The 16,044-nt window shown below is 36.6% G+C and overlaps 1 protein-coding gene and 1 pseudogene across 6 annotated transcripts in view; one reads left to right on the forward strand and one right to left on the reverse strand.

The window, feature by feature from the left end:
- RANBP6 (RAN binding protein 6) overlaps positions 1–16,044 on the forward strand; it is a 225,517-nt gene that overhangs the window by 150,538 nt on the left and 58,935 nt on the right. For 5 of the 6 annotated variants that reach the window (XM_032477705.1, XM_032477704.1, XM_032477709.1 and 2 more), the window contains one exon: positions 8,112–8,230. The gene's annotated coding sequence lies outside the window, so the exon portion shown is untranslated. Of the gene's footprint in view, positions 1–8,108; positions 8,231–16,044 lie in introns of all 6 variants that reach the window. The other variant, XM_032477706.1, reaches the window with a different exon arrangement.
- On the reverse strand, positions 1,932–2,521 carry LOC102511660 (annotated as a pseudogene).

Raw genomic sequence — 16,044 nt, forward strand, 5'->3', positions numbered from 1 at the left:
ACATAAATTATATCATTTAATCTATATACTGCCCCTATGAGGAATTGCATCATCTCTATTTTCCAGGTAAGGAAACTGAGGTATGTTTAAGTTAAGTTACTTGCCCAAGATGACACCTGGGGAGCCAGGTTTAAACACAGGTTTGTCTGACTGCACTACACCTTGCTGATTCTATTCATGTGTTAACATTCCCACCAAAACATTAATATTAGGTCATTCATTTGTCAGTCAATGCCCAGTCAGAAAAGTTGAATTAATCTAGGCATTTCAAATAGAATAAAACCCAAAGGGGCCAAAGTGGGTAAGTGAAAATCCCAAAGCTCACAGGAGTTGTATTACTGCAGCTGTTGATACTGTTGAAGCAGCTGCTCAGCTTTTAAAAAGCTGAGAATTTGCACTTTTACTAAAGCTGCAAGCACTTAGGGGCCCACAGTCCCATTAATCCTACTGGACTCCTTGCCAGAACTTCTGGAGCTTATGGTTGCCTGTTGCCACTGATAGATCCAAAGGCAGAAAATGGAAAAGATGTCTTCTCCCTTCCTCTTGCCTAGTCTTTCCCTAGGACCTGCCTTTGGTGGAGTCTCACTGGAAACTACCTGGCAAGGAAACCTAGAAAATCTAATTTGTAGATCTCCAGCAACATAGAGCACGCTGAAGGGCAGAGAGGAAAATGAAAATCAGCTTTCCCAAGGAGTGATATCATAGTACTGATTCCCATTATCTGCTTAGTTTTAGAGGCCTCTTTTTCTTATAAACTGTCGTGATTCAGTGCCATCCCTGAGCAACTGGATTCCCATCTCTTATGTACTTAAGCAGAAAGTGGATTCATTGGAAGGATAATGGGTAACTAACAGAATTGAAGGGAAACCTGGAAAATCTGGTTTAGGAAACAACTGGATCTGGGAAACAGGAACTGATGGGGATAGGGTGAGGGTAGGGGCTCTGCAAGGCACTCCTGCTTGGAGAAATTCACTCTATCCATTTTTTCATTTTTAAATCTCTACTGAAGATTCAAAGTTTAAGGAAAGAGAATTAAGTTGCTCAATCTAGAAAGGATAGCAACTTCATTGGGAAAGGCAATTTCCCCAAAGTGAAATAGGGAGCTATCAAAGATATGGACATGGTTTGGGGGCAGAATATAAACCAAACAAACATAGAAGCAAATAAAACCAGCTACCCTTGCAATCCCCATTACCAGGTATTTACTCTAGTGTTCTCTCTCCATCCTGAGTTCATTATAGTTTCCTCTGGGATAATGGTATTCATTCCACCTCCCTGAGAATTGCCCATCTCTAAATAAATTTTTTTTCCTTAGGAATTTTTGTTTGAAAGCGAACAGAAGTTTTAATGAACTTTCACCTCTCTTCTTTGACTTGATGAGCCTTTCTGGATATCCTGTTCATCCAGGACAGTGTCCAAGTAACCCTCCTATCCTCACTGTCCCTTCCAACTTACCTGAGAAGTGAATAAAAAGCCATGACATTCTCTTCCCACCCTGTCTACTCCTTCTTTCCTTTCTTTCTTCCTCCCAGGGAACATTATCTGTGCCCACTCCATTCTTCTGTCTGTTTAACCTGCATAATAAATATGACTGCTGTTTATTGGGTATGTACTGTGTACTTGGAGCTTTATACATATTATTTCATTTAACTGACACCAGAACGCCAGTGAAATTCTCATTATACAGGTAGAAAAATTAAGGCTCAGAGAGCTTAAGTGACTGATCCAAGGTCAAATACCTGGTTAGTAGTGAAGCTCATATTTGAGCCCAGGTCTGCCTAATTCCAAAACTTGTGTTCTTTTCATAGAGCTGTGGGATCTGTGCAGCCTTTCATATGAGGGCATAGGAGATGGAAGAGAGATCAGAAAATCTATTCAGGCATCTTGCCAGGTCATTGTTTCAAAAGAATATTTTAGGCAAAACTAAAGGATTTTTTTTCCTGCCTCAGGTTTATTTGTACAAACAGCACAGGTAGACATGAGCCCCATGCAGACAGCAGCCCAGGGGTCACACTAGTCCTTATTTCCTCACGTCAATAGATGAAAGCCTCTACTCTGGAGCCTTTGTGGGGGTCTGGGGGCCTTTGGGAGCCTCAGCTGCAGCTGAAGCTGTGGCCTTAGTCTGAGCCTTGTCCTTGGTCTTTGGCCGACAGAGCCTGAGACCCTTGGTGATGCAAGCATGAGCACGTTTCCCGAGCTTGGGGTGAGCAATGTAGGCAAGTCGACTGAGCTTGTGGCTGTTGCCCTTTGGAATCTTGGGCTTAACCTCCTTGGGCTTTACAAGAACCTTGATAGCCTCAGCACGTGCACTCATGGCTTTGGCGTTGTTGGCCTGCATCTTCTTCAGGCCCTTCTTGTTGTGCTTCTTGGCAAAGCGCATGTTCCTCAGGAACTTGGGGTCTACCCCCTTAAGAGATTCGTATCGTTGTGATCGGGGTTTTTTGATGCCGTTTCTGTGCCATTTTTGGGACTAGTTGTGTGTGGTGTGGTTCTTCAATTTGGCCATACCTGCACCGGAGCCGGGAGATCCCGAATCGCCTGGGACCAGAAGAGAAAGAGCAAGGATGTTTTAATGTAAACATAGTGAAAATCAGGAAATCCCCATCCTTATCAGATTGATTTAATTTAATACTTTCAGAATGAAGTACACACAGTGACTTCTGTATTTCTGGATACTTAGGAATTTAGCCTTCTGCTTGGTTCAGCTTGCGAATAGAAAATGAAAAAAGAAAATTAAAAAGTTTCAAGAAATTATTGTGCAGTTTTACTCAGAAGTATGATGTTTCCTCCTTGAGAAAGGGGCTTAGTCAGGTTTGGTTTCCAGGTGGTACCCTTTGCTGATTAGAAGACATAATTTGTGATCCAAAAGAAATAATCATTTACACAATTGATGTAAATTTACAGAACACATTATTCCAAGAAGTATATTACCTGCTATTGTGATGACAGCTGCTTTCATTTAGGAACAGCTTTGCCATTAACCATGTGCTTTAATCAACTCTTTAGATTCTTAACAGTTCTGGGGGATAAAGAGTTTGGAGGAAAGGTGTGCACATTTACTAAGTATCTACAAAGTTCCAAGCTCTGTCACAAGCACTTTAATTTATCTCATTTGATACAGAATGTTATGAAGTAATGCTATTATTATCCCTGTTTTCAGATACAGAAAAACTCTAATAGTTGAATTCTTCCTTTTTTTTTTTTTATTTGAACTCTAAATTTTGGCTTTTCCTTTGCTCTTTGGGGAGGACCAAAATGCAGGGAGGTCAGGATTGGGTGATTCCATGGAAAGGTAACAGAAGAGGAGACTTGATTGGGTCTATCATCCTCCAGCTCCCTTAGAAGGAGGAGCAGGGAAACGGTTTGGAGGTAAGGGGGCAGGGAGGGTACTGTGGAGGCCAGAGGAGAGTAGGAATGATGGGGCTCACTCTAAATCTGGTTCTCCATTACTCTCTGCTATCTCTATTTTATTCAGTAAATTTAAGAAGCGTTTAGATAGAGTCATAGAAAAATATATCACTAGAGAATTATCTAGAAAATCCCAAGAATTCAACTTTAAGAAGAGACCACTGGAGGTCTTAGTCTCATGCTATACATTCTCCAAGGGCCATTTTATCCATGTCCGTAGCTACAGTTACACTTTATAGATCAACAACTCTCAAATCTGTGTCACAGTCCAGACCTCTCTCCTAAATTCCTCTTCGCATATCTGACTCTCTTCTGCACATTGGACTTGGATGACCCACAGGCCCCAAATGGAAATATCTCTCTGCTGCTCTGCTCCTGCTTCTTGTTTCATGTTCCAGTGAATGGCAGCACCATCCACTCAGTTTCTCAAGTAAGAAAACTAGGCAGCTTCCTTGACATCTTGTTTTCGCTCACTGCTCTCCATCCACCCAACCCTGAATCTAATCAATCACCAAACCTATCAACTCTATCTCCCAAATATCTCAACTCCATATGCTCCTCTCTGTCAGGAGCTCCACTGAGCTGGAAAGCTGAGCTGTCAGATATTGGAGCAGCTGATTAATAATGAACCAAAATGGAAGTAACAATCAAGTCTTTAATCACTTAAATGCAGTAGTACAAGGAAGAAAGTAAAAGCAGACAGTGTCGACTCCCTCCTTTCTGTTTTCTGCCATGGAATGGTGAGTGGGTGGAGTTGACACTGTTGAGGGAGTCCCAGACCAAAGGCTCCTACAATTTTATGAACTATGGGGCCAAAGGGGAGGAAGAGGGAGAAGGGCTAGGAGTGAAAAGTACTAAGTTCTGTGTCAGAGTGAGAAAAGTGTCTTCCAGCTTCCCTGATAAGGAGACCTCCAAATGGAGATGCCTGGACTAGGAATGCAGATGTGTGTAAGAGAATGGCTGCAAATTCCTTTAGACACTGCAGTGCATTCACTGTGTACCACGTCTAGTGTGGGAAGGAAGCTTTTCCCTATGAGGCCTGCCCAGTAAAGCCTTTGTAATTGCCTATTGTAGGACCTGAAAAGTCCTAAGTAGGATTTTGGCGAGGAGCACGACTCCTCACTCCCAATCTGTAGTTCTGCAACCTTAGCCCAAGCCATCGTCCTCTCTTACCTCCAGGACAACTTCTTTACTGGTCTCCTTGAAGCCAGTCTTGCCATCCTCTTACCTGTTTTCCATAAAGCTGCCAAAGGGATCTTCATAAAACAGAAATATGATCTAGTAATTCCTACATTACTCAGGTTCCCAAAAGGAAATAGACTTAATTGAGATGGTTCAAATGAAAAGCTTTGATAAAAGGGCTGCTTACTGAGGTGTAGGCAGAATTAAGGAGACTAGAAACAGAGCAAGTCATACCCATCTTTAAGGCCTGAAGGAGCAAAAAATAGTTACTCAGTGAAAACTAGAGCCACAAAGAGGCTGCCTGGCAGGACCTGTGGTCCAGGAGAGATATACCCACTGTCAGAGATACAGTACTGAAGCAAGAGGGCACAAGGCATAGACAACTCACTGGCCGAACTGAACCAGAAGCCAATAGGACAAAGAAACTGGCTGATGGACCATGTGGGGATCAGGTTTCCAGGGCAGGAACAAGGCAAAGGGTGGATCTGCAGGTGAGGGAAACAGAGAAGAACCAACACAACTCATCTTTTTAAAAGTCTCCACTTCACAGTGGTGTAAAGTCCAAAATCCTTGATATGGCTTCCAAATCCTTCCTCACCAGTTTTATCACATACTTCACTCTCCTCCTGCTCTACACTTCAGCTACACTCAACTTGGGCTCTTTCATATCTAGGCCTTTGTAAGGACTATTCTCTCTCCCCAAAATATGTTCTCTACTTTTATTTTTTTCTTTCAGTTTTATTGAGATATAATTGACATATAACACTGTTTAAGGTCAAGATGTACAGCATAATGATTTGACTTACACACATCATGAAATGATTATCACAGTAAGTTAGTGAACATCCATCATCTCATGTAGGTACAAAATTAAAGAAAGGAAAAACCTTTCTTTGTAATGAGAACTCTTAGGATTTACTCTCAACAATATTAGTATGTAACATACAGCAGTATTTATTATATTTATCATGGTCTGTATTACAATCAGTCACTCTCACTTTAATCTGGATACATTGTACTTATTTTTCCAATCTCAATTTAAATGTCACTCCCTGCAAGAATTCTATTATGACATAGCTCTGACTGGGTTTAGTGCTTTCTCATGAGTCCCCATGTCCTACTTCCACATCAAAGCCTTCAATAAACTGCCCATCACTCCCACTGTAGTGTAAGCTTTAGGGAGCACAGATTGTATCTATCATGTTCACTATTTTATCCCCAGTGTACCTGGTACTAGTAAGTACTTATTGCATTAATGAGCACATGCTAGATTTTGTACACTTGTCATTCACTGCCCTTTTTTTTCATTGATTTATTTCTATTTTATTTAGAAAGTTTATTAAGACAGGCTATGGGATTTTATCAGTGCCTTTTCAGCAAGTATTCATATTGTCATATGGTTTTTCTTCTTTAACTTGCTGTTGTAATGAGTGAGTGATTTTAGAGCATATACTTGCATTCCTAAAATTTCCATCATTTAGTAATAATACATATAATTCATTATATTAGATGCCAAATTTTATTTACTGATAATTTATTTAGAATTTTTATATCTAGATTCATTAGTGAAAATGGCCTGAAAGTTTTACTTTTTATGCTTTTTATCTGGTTTCAGTAATAGGATTATACTGGCTTTATAAAATAAATAAAGGAGAGTAAATTGCACCAGAATTATCTGTTATTTAAGAGTTAGAACACAGTTATGAAACTTCTGATGCTGATGCCTTATTTTAATAATCACCTGTATTAGGTTCCTATTACTACTGTAACAAATTACCACAAATTTAGTGATGTAAAACAACACAGATCTCTCATAGTTCTGGTGGCTGAAAGTGCAAAATCAGCTTTACTGGGCTAAAGTCAGTGTCATCGGGGCTGCACTTCCTCTGAAAGCTCCAGAGAATTCATTTCCTTGTCTTTTCCAGCTTCTAGAGGCCACCTGCATTTCTTGGCTCCTTTCCTCCACCTTCAAAGCTAGCAGTGTAGCATCTTTGAATCTCTGCTTCCACAGTCACATTGCCTTCTGTGGTCAGATCAACCTCTACCTCTCTCTTATAAAGACACTTGTAATTACATTTAGGACCAGCCCAGATAAAACAGAATAATCACTCCTCAAAATGCTTAACTTATACCTGCAAAAATATCTTTGCCATATAAGGTAGTGTTCACAAATGCCAGGGGTCAGGACCTGGATATATTTAGGGTCATTAATTTATCCACCCACTCTTCCAATCATATATGGACCTTTGAGATTACATCATGAGGACCAATGAAATAATGCAGGATAATCTCTCTATATAGAGCAACATATTCACAGATTTAGGGATTAGTGCACAGACCTCTTTGGGGGATCATTATTCAGCCTACCACATTAACTTTCAAATCTTTGCTATGGAAATTGGTCTTAAGTTTTATACTTCTTAGGTCAGTTCTAGTCATTTCTATTGTGGAAGGAAATAATTTCCTTCTAGTCTTAAAATTTGTTGCTATAGATTTGTAAAAAATATTCTCATAATTTTTCATCTCTTCATTTCTTTGACAGATATCCTTTTTCATTTCTAATCTGGTATGTTTTTGTGTTTTTAAAATTTTGGGCCATAATTAGGTTAGTGAAGGATTTTTTTATTGGTCTTTTCAAAGGAATAACTTTTAATTGACATTTTTTCTGCATTAAAGTTTTTTCTGTTACATCAGTCAATTTTAGCTTGTATTTTATTTTTCTAGTTTTAGTATTTGTTCTTTCTAATTTTTAAGATCACCTTTATATTTCTGATTTTATTGGATTATAAACAGAGTTTGTAGTTTTAAAAATCTCTGCTGTTTTATTTAAAAATTTGTTTTCACCATATAAATTTTTGTAAATGAATCATGCTCAGGTAAAATATGTATTAAAAATGCTAAAAATGTAAGTTTCTATATATATATTAAATCAAGTTTTATTTATATGTTAAATTCTTCTATGTTATTAGTTATGTTACAATGGATAAATGGGTAAAACTTGTTCCCTTTTGATGCATCTTTAAGGGAAGTAACCGAAGTCCTACAGTATGCAGATTTTTGAGGAGGTGCTCATGATATCCTGGGAATTGGGTATAATCATTTCTTACAGCCTAGGATCATGCCAAAATACCACCTGAAATATTTTCTTTTCTTAATAATTGATTTATTCTCCCCACAGCCCCTCTGACAGGAAGTTTAAGCCTTGAGGGAGAAGTTTATTTTCCTAGGGAAGACAAAGCAGATACTGTCTAGGCAGAAAGCTGTTGCAGGCTTCTGAAAGTCCATAGTGAAAAAGAGTTTCACCAGACTCCTAAAACTAGTCTTCCACATGTTTAAAACAGAAACTTAGCAGGTTAATCATAGATTAAATCTGAGTGGGGAATGTCCCACCACACAGGAAGGAGGTCACTTGGGTGGGAGGGAAGATTAATAGATAAAAAATACCTTTTGTTTTAGCTATACTTAAATCTCATTAAGAAGTGCTCTTATTCTTAGTTTGAGTTTTCTGTTTCTTCCAGCAGCAACGGCCATTTCTCTCCTATGGCTCATCTCCATCCTCTGGTCCCAGCAATGTCTAGGCTTCTTAACCATTCTGGAGTATGGATTGCAGTTGGGGGCACTGGAGCTCCAGGACATTTAAGTGAGTCTGTTTCTTGAAGCCACTCTTAAGCCATTACTTTCTTGCTGAATACATAGTTTTTGCTACAGTAGAAGCTTGGCTTTTATGAATTTAACACTTTCAATTACAAATAGTTGCAAGTGATCCCACCTTTCTATTGCATGTGTCTGAATGAGAGGTATTTAAGGTTGAAGTTATTTTGTCAAAGAGTATGCCTAGCTGATTACTTGGCCTCTGTATCAACTTGGCTTTGTTGGACTCCACCTGATATAGCATGCTACATTTGTGAAAAAATAGAAACAAGTTTTTGCATGTGAAAAATGGTTATCAGAGACAGGAAAAACTTTAGTGAAAGTTGAAAGGGAGTTAAAATCTGTGGTATGAGGATATGCACAGGAAACATGAAGCTTTCTATGGGAGCTGTGATTTTGGAGAAAGCCAAAACCTACGTAAACATCTCTATGTTCACAGATTTGGAGATTCATGACCATCTTGGGATGTGTTCATTATGAATATTGAGGTTTTATTGTTTTGAGCTGTGATTTTTCTTTTATTTTAGTTTAGTTGATTTACAGTGTTGTGTTAGTTTCTGGTGTATACCAAAGTGATCCAGATATATATATATACACACACACACATATTATATATATATATTCTCTTTCATATTCTTTTCCACTATGGTTTATTACAGAGTATTGAATATAGTTTCCTGTGCTACACAGTAGGACCTTGTTGTTTATCATAGCTATGATTTTTTTCCATACTATGATTTTTTAATAGTTAATTACTCTCACACGCAAAAAAATCTGAACAAGTTGCTCATTGGCAAGTTGTGATCACTTTTCAAATGTGTCTTTCTTACCCTGGTTTGTAAAAAGAAATGTGTTAAAATTCTGCCTTACCAATCAGTTTTGATCTAGTAAGTAACATTCTTGTTCTTCACAAAGGGAAATACCTGCCTAGTACAGTTACTGCTGTACTGCTTCACTGAAGCCTACCTAGGCAGTGATTGAAACAGTGTTCTATCCACATCCCCCCAACACTAACAGAGAAGTATCCAGGTAGTAAGATACTTTCAGATGCCAATTTCAGTCGAGTTCTTGTCCCTTCAAGAAGCTCATAAAAGAATAAGAAGGTAGTTTTTCCCTTTCTGCCTTTCCTTATTGTAGAATGGCCCAGCCTTAGTATTCTGAGTTTGAGGCCTCCTTGTTTTAGATGGGAGAAAGTGGTTAACTTTCTGTGTGTTTCACAGCAGAAATTGCCATGTGATAGGGTGACAGCAACCACCAGGGTTTTTATTTGGGAAATATCAACCCAATGAGAGTAAGGAGGATGGGGCTTAGAAGCTTATACTATGAGTTGATAAAGGCAAATCAAGCCTGATCAAGGAGACAAAGAGTTAGCTTCCCCAAGACTGGGTCAAAGTTTCAGGGTTTTCATGAATGACAAAAACCCTCCATGGCGGGTGGCCAGCGAAAGCCTGTAAGAGTTTACTACTGGTGTCCTGGTCTTGAGAATAGCAGTGAAGGCTTCCATTGCACTGCCTGTGGTCAGTGAAGAGAACCACTATGGGGCACTTTCTGAGCACCCTAGAGCAGCAGAATATGACAGATAGTTCAGGACCAGGCTTGAGAGCAAAGACATTTAGTAAGAGAGGCAAAAGGAGCAGTGTTAATCAATATGGACAAAGGGCTACTAGAGCTTTTTAATTTCTTTTTCTTGCTTGATTGCTCTGGTATATATGATATTTATATGTGTATCAATTATTAACTAATACAATTAATATATAACATTGTATAAATTTGTGCTGTACAATGTACCAATTGTATACTAAAAATATATATACATATAATCTATTTTTAGATTACCAAATTAATCTAGTTAACACGTCCATCAGCTCACATAGTTACACTTCTTTTGTGGTGAGAGCTTTTAAGATTTACCGTCTTAGAACTTTCAAGTGGACAATACAGTATTGTTAACCATGGTCAATGCACTGTACATTATATCTCTAGAACTTGTTTATCTTATAACTGGAAGTTTGTTCTTTTGACCACTTTTACCCATTTCTCCACTCCAAACCTGTACTCCTGCCACTGGCAACTACCAATCTGTTCTCTGATTCTATGATTTTAGATTTTTAGATTTCATAAATAGGGGAGATCATGTAGTGTTTGTCTTTATTTGCCTTTCCCTAACTGACTTAGTTTACTTAGCATAATGCCCTCGAGGTGTATGGTGTATCCATGCTACATCCATGTAACAAATGGTACAATTTCCTTCTCTAAATAAGTTCCGTATTGTGTCTACATGCCAAATTTTAGCAAATTATTTCTTTTTCTTACCTAGTTACTCTGATTAGGACTTCCAGTATTATGTTGAATATGTGTGGTGAGAAAAGACCTCATGCACTGTTGGTTAGAATGTAAATTGGTACAACCACTATGAAAAACACTGTGGAAGTTCCTCAAAAAATTAAAAATAGAACTACTATACAATCCAGCAATCCCACTTCTGAATAATTTCCTGAAGAAAACAAAAGCACGAATTAGAAAAGATATATGTGCCTCCATATTCATAGCAGCATAATTTATAATAGCCAAGATATGGAAGCAACTAAGTCTCCTTCGATGGATGAGTGGATGAAGAAGTTGTGAGATATATATATATGCAATTAGCCATAAAAAAGAATGAAATCTTGCCATTTCTGACAACATGTTTGGATCAGAAGGTATTATGCTAAGTGAAGTAAGTCAGACAGAGAGAGACAATTACCATATGATTTCACTTAGAAATGGAATCTAAAAATCAAAACAAATGAACAAATGTAACAAAACAGAGTGGTGAGAGTGGGCAACCTTGTCTTATTCCTGATCTTAAAGGAAAAGCTTTCAGTCTTTCCCCATTGATTGTGATGTTAGCTGTGGACTTGTCATATATGGCTTTAATATGTTGAAGAATAGTCCTTCTATATCCAGTTTGCTGAGAGTTTTTATCATGAATTGATGCTGAATTGTATCAAATGCTTTTTCTGCATCTATTAAGATGATCATATGATTTTTATCTTTCATCCTATTAATGTGGTGTACCTGTCAACTGAAAAAAAAATACACAATGTGAGAGTTGTGAGTTAAGTTTTATTTAGGGCAAAATGAGGACTGTAGCCTGGGAGTAGCATTTCAGAAAACTCTGAGGAACTGCTTAAAGAGGTAGGGTGAGAGGTCAGTATTGTAGATGATTTAGTGAAGGTGGGTACATGTAGTCACACACATATTTTGGCAGAGGCTTGCTGCTAGTCATGAGGAACAGATGTCACTCTTAATGATTTTAGTGCTTTTCTAGATATGAGAAGATGCAAAAATTTGGGCTTATAAAATCTACCCTTGAAAATATCTAACTATTTGAAGGCCTGTTCTGCTGGTTTTTCCCAGGGCACAGACTATCTCATTCCTGATCTCCACCCTGAACTCCTTTCAGAGTGTGTTGAAGATCAGCAACTGCAGTGGTTAGAGATTTAATCCTTGTAGAGGCAGATGGCAAGTGCCAAATTTTAGTTGACATATCACATTTATTAACTTATATTTGTTGAACCATCCTTGCATCCCAGGAATGAATCCCACTTGATCATGGTATATGATTCTTTTAATATGTTATTGAATATGCTTTACTAGTTATATTCTTCAGAACTTTTGCATTTGTATTCATCAGGGATATTGGCCTATAGTTTTCTTTTCTAATTAATGTTCTTATATGACTTTGATATCGGGGTAATGCTGGCCTTATACAATGACTTTGGAAGTATTCCCCCCCTTATATTGTTTGGAAGCATTTGAGAAATGTTATTATTAATTCTTTTTTAAATGTTTGATAGAATATACCAGTGAAACTATCTGACCATATAAGCATGGTTTTAATTCTGGCCTCATTTATTTTATTCCATTGGTCTATGTGCCTGTTTTTATGCCAGTACCATACTGGTTTGACTACCATAGCTTTGTAAATATAGTTTGAAATCAGGAAGTGATGCCTCTAGCTTTATCCTTCTTTCTCAGTTTGCTTTGGCTATTCAAGATCTTTGGTGATTTCTTAAAAATTTTAGGATTTTATTTCTATTTCTGTGACAAATGCTGATATAATTTTGATAGAAATTGCATTGAATCTGTACATCACTTTGAGTGGTATGGACATTTTTACAATATTAATTCTTCCAGTGCATGAATGTGGGATGTCTTTCCATTTATTTGTGTTTTCTTCAGTTTCTTTCATTGATGCCTTATAGTTTAAAGTGTATATAGATCTTTCACCTCCTTGATTAAATTAATTCCTAAGTATTTTATAGTTTTTGATGCAATTGTAAATGGGGTAGTTTTCTTAATTTCTCTTTTACATAGGTCATTGTTACTGTATGATAAAACAACTGATTTTTATATATTTACTTTGTATCCTGCAACTTTACTGAATTCTTTTATGAGTTTTCACAGCTTTTTAAATGAAGTCTTTAGGATTTTCTATATATAAGATCATGTCATGTGCAAACAGAGAAAATTTTACTTTTTTATGATATAGATGCCTTTTATTTCTTTTCCTTGCCTGATTGCTTTGACTAGGACTTCTAGTACTATGTTGAATAAAGAGTTAGCATCCTTCTTTAAATGCTTGGTAGAATTCATCAGTGAAACCATCCAGTCCTGGTCTTTTCTTTGTTGGGAGGTTTTTGATTACTGATTCAATTTTCTTACTTGTTATTGGCCCATTCAGATTTTCTCTTTCTTCATGATTCAGTCTTGGAAGGTTGTAAACATGTAGGAATTTATCGATTTCCTCTAGGCATCCAAATGGTTGCAGTATAATTGTTCATAGCAGTCTCTTGTGATCCTTTGTAATACTGTAATATCAGTTGTGATGTCTCCTCTTTAATTTATAATGTTATTTAAGTGGGTCCTCTCTTTTTTTCCTTATAAAGTATAGCTGGAGGTTTCTCAGTTTTATCTTTTCAAAAACCCAGTTATTAGTTTCTTTCATCTCTTGTTTTTCTAGTCTCTATTACCCTCTAATCTTTGTTATTTCCTTCTTCCTGCTAACTTTGAGCTTAGTTTGTTCTTCTGTTACTAATTCTTTGAGGTATAATGTTAGGTTGTTTATTTGAAATATTTCCTTTTTTAAATGTAGGCATTTATCACTATAAACATCCCTTGTAGAACTGTTTTTGCTGCATCACACAAGATACGGTATATTATATTTCATTTTTCATTTGTCTAAAGATATTTTTCTATTTCCCTTTTGATTTCTTCTTTAAATCATTAATTGTTCAGAAGTGTATTAGTTTCCATGTATTTGTGAACTTTCCAGCTTTCCTTCTGTTATTGATTTCTAGTTTCATATATTTGTGGTCAGAAAGGATACTTGACCCCAGTACCTCCTCTAGAAATAAATAAGTAAACCTAATTACCTTCCCCTCAAAAAAAAAAAAAAAAAGAAGGAAAAAGAAAAAGAAAAAAAAGGACACTTGAAATAATTTCAATTTTCTTAAATTTGTTGAGTCTTGTTTTGTGACCAAATATATGATATATTCTGGAGAATGTTTTGTGTGTGCTTCAGAAATTGGAAGTTCTGTGTGTGTGTGTGTGTGTGTGTGTGTGTGTGTGTGTGTGTGTACATATATATATCTTAGGTACATTTGTTACCTAAAGTTTAGTTCATATCCATTATTTCACTATTTATTTTCTGACTAGATGATGTATATATTGTTGAAAGTGGAGAAGTAAAGTCTTCTACTATTATTGCTTTGCTGTCTACTCTGCCTTCAGATCTGTTAATAATTGCTTAATGAGAATATCTTAAATTTAACCGTATATTTACTTTTGTCATTCCCCACCACCATGTGCAATGAAGCATCGCTGATTTGCAGGTACATTCCTCTCCATTTGCCAGTACTACTAGTTAGGGTTAATTCTTCTCATTTACCAAGATTGGATTTGGAAGGCCAGTTGATCTTTGAGAAGGTGATTATTTTCTTGTGGGAGTCTTTTCTATAATGAAGGAAGATAGCTCTGTCATAAATTAAGGTTTTTAAATAAAAGCTACCATTTCTCTGAAGAGTTATGTAGTCCATAATTGGGAGTAGCTAAAAGAAAGAGAACAGTTTACATTCCCACTCACTAACTCTTTAAGAGAAAATTGCAACACGCTATTGAAAAAAATCTTAAAGCATTAATAATCACTATTTTTTTTAATTGAAATAATCTCTATTAATAGGGTACCCAGAGAAAAATGTGAAAACAAATTCTCTAATTTATTGAGTGCTTAAATTAAATTTCGAGGGACTGTTCCAAGTATTTTACATTTATTGTTCTAATTAAATTTTCTGATGTAGGCACTCGAAATGAGAGTTGTTAACTCTGTTTCACAAAAGAAAAAAGTGAGACATAGACAGTTGAACTGGCTAACCCAAAGCTACCAAACTGATAAGTAGCAAAGATCAGTTTTGAGGCCAGGTAACCTGGCTCAGGACGCATGCTCTTATTTGTACAGAACCCAACATCTCAGCATGTTTTTGTATAATGTAGTCTTCTTACTTATCCTCACCCATAATCAGCCAGTAACCAATTTAACCCTGGTTCAGAGAAGTAAGGTAATGTGATACTCAAAAGCATAGACCCTGGAGCTTATCTCCACCAGATATAAGTTGTGTGACCTTGGGCAAATTACTGAATTTCTCTATACCTTAATTTCCCTTTATATAAAATAGTGATAATAGTAGTACCTAACTCATAGGATTGTTGAGAGTATTAAGTGAGTTTGTATATGTAAAGTGTTTAGAACTCATAGTAAGCACAATATAACTATTACTATAATTCCCTCCTCAGGATTGAATGTAAGCATTATTGCCAATTCCCTGTAAAATTTTCTTAAATTTAGATCTTCCAGTGGTTTGCCTAAGGCTTCAAAACCTCAAATTTATTGAAAGTCCAAAGCATTTACAAGGCTACTCCCTAAGTTCACCCCTTGCCTTGGGAACTATTTAAGCTAGTAGTACAAGTGGTGCAAGTTGTCTTGTTGGTCTTCCTAGGCTAGCCCTAACAGATCCTTACTGATCCTTTGGATTCCATCCTCTTGGCAAACAAGAAAAAGCGGTTTGGTCACGCATGAAAGAAGTTCTTTCTGGAATCTTTCCTGAAATCAAAATTTCTCCTGTCAGCTAAATTCTTTACTTCTTTACCTTTCTTGTTTTAGTTTAGGAAGTCAGCTATCCCTGACTTTTCTTACTTTTTAATCTTTCCTTGTCCCTGTCAAAAATTAGTTTTGATAGTAATTGCCAGGAATTCTCTGAGTTTTCACAATTTCCTTCTTGTTTATCCTTTTTAGCTAATGTTACTGTCTAAGCTTATCAAAACAGAATGTCAAAAACATATTTTTTTCAGAAATCAACATGATGATTAAACATGAGTATAAAATAGTTTCACTAGAAGTTACAGAAAACCTAACACTTCCAGAAAGGCAGTTTTTCTCTCATTTCATAATGTGCAAAATATGTAAGATCAAATCAAATGCCCTTCTAAAATAAGCATATAAAATGTCATTCACATACATGGATCTATTTTACAATACATCTATAGAATTTTTTTTTGAAATAAATTGTACCTAGTTTAAGGTGTACTTCCAGGATCTTTCAGGAGTTCAAATGATATTTTAAAGACACATTCTTGTATATTCCCAAGTAGAGATTTATAATCACATTCTTTCCTTTCAAATTGTATTTTTAAAGAGTATAGTGTATTTATATGGTTGCTGAGGGTTTAAATTGATATTAAATGCCCTCAGTAAATATACAATGT

The sequence above is a fragment of the Camelus ferus genome, chromosome 4 (genome assembly GCF_009834535.1).
Source record: "Camelus ferus isolate YT-003-E chromosome 4, BCGSAC_Cfer_1.0, whole genome shotgun sequence".
Lineage (NCBI taxonomy): Eukaryota > Metazoa > Chordata > Mammalia > Artiodactyla > Camelidae > Camelus > Camelus ferus.